Source organism: Garra rufa, chromosome 1, assembly GCF_049309525.1.
Source record: "Garra rufa chromosome 1, GarRuf1.0, whole genome shotgun sequence".
NCBI classification, from domain to species: Eukaryota; Metazoa; Chordata; class Actinopteri; order Cypriniformes; family Cyprinidae; genus Garra; species Garra rufa.
Window position 1 is genome coordinate 9,839,588 of NC_133361.1, and position 1,264 is coordinate 9,840,851.

The following is a 1,264-nucleotide window of genomic DNA, read 5'->3' on the forward strand; positions in this document are numbered from 1 at the left end:
ACCCATTTTCAAGATTTGATCCAATCCGTTATCCAAAATCCTAGTCCATGGCTGGACTGGCCATCGGGCATACCGGTTGGCCGGTGGTGATTTTGTGGGCCGATGTTTTTTTTTTTTTTTTTTTTTTTTAACGGTATAAACTATTAAAAGGTGATGGATTGGCCAATTGGTCATGATCGACTCTGGGCTGGGACCAATTACAGCCGAGGAGGTCGGATGACCTCTTCCCCTTTGCTTGGGCATCTGGTCTCATTGCAGATCACAGACAAAGTTTATTTTCGTTTTGCTTGCTAACTTTTTACAGTCAGTTACAATAACTAGCAAGTATGATGGATTCTCCATGCTACTGGGCGGGTGCTATGATGTTACTGATAGTGAATTTTATTTTGTTCATAAGTTTAGTTTGTAGGCTAGGGTTACGAACCATCCCGTAAAAAACGGAATCGTCCCTTATTCAGAAAAAAAAATATTACGCGTTCCGTATTAAGGTGAGAAGGAACGCAATTTGTCCCTGGAGTTATTCTGTCTTTACGCTGCGCATCTGCTTCTTCTCTCTGCCCCTCCCCTCTCCTGATGCTCCTTAAATCATGAAACTGATCAATGATCAGCTAATGATCGGCTTTTCTGTCACCAGTCTCTCGTTTATTTATCGCCCACTTTGCGCTAGAAAGAGGAAACCAGCGGATGTCGCGCCAAACAGCAGCACGTTTAATAACTTGTTGTTAGAATTGTTTCAATATTATGCTACTTTTTAATATGAGCTGATGTTTGCTGGAGCCACAACTGTTAAAGCTGCTGGTCATAATATCGATTTGGATATCTGGTGAGAGGGAAAAATGAAGATGAAACCTGTGTTTCCTCCTTACTGAATCATCAGAGCTGAACAGGTGATGGAGAAACAGGTTTACCTTTTAGGTGACATAAATGAGTTGAAGGGAAGTTATGAACTGTTTCTGAGAGACACATAACACCAGGATCATTTTCTACAACCGTAGAGGAAACACTTTTTTTTATTCTCATTTAAAATGTCTGGCTTTTTATAAATAATTATCTGAATCTTTCAACCATTTGGATTCAGTGGTCATAAAATCCATAAATCATTATCATATATAGGAAATATTAAGTCTAATATATACTATAAGCTATAAGCTATACTGTAAGCTATAGTACTTTTTTCCTTTGGGAAGGTACAATCTGTGCAGTCTGCAATTCTGTTGAAGAAAGATGTTGAATCTATTTAATTATTGTAGAGAAATAGTTGGGA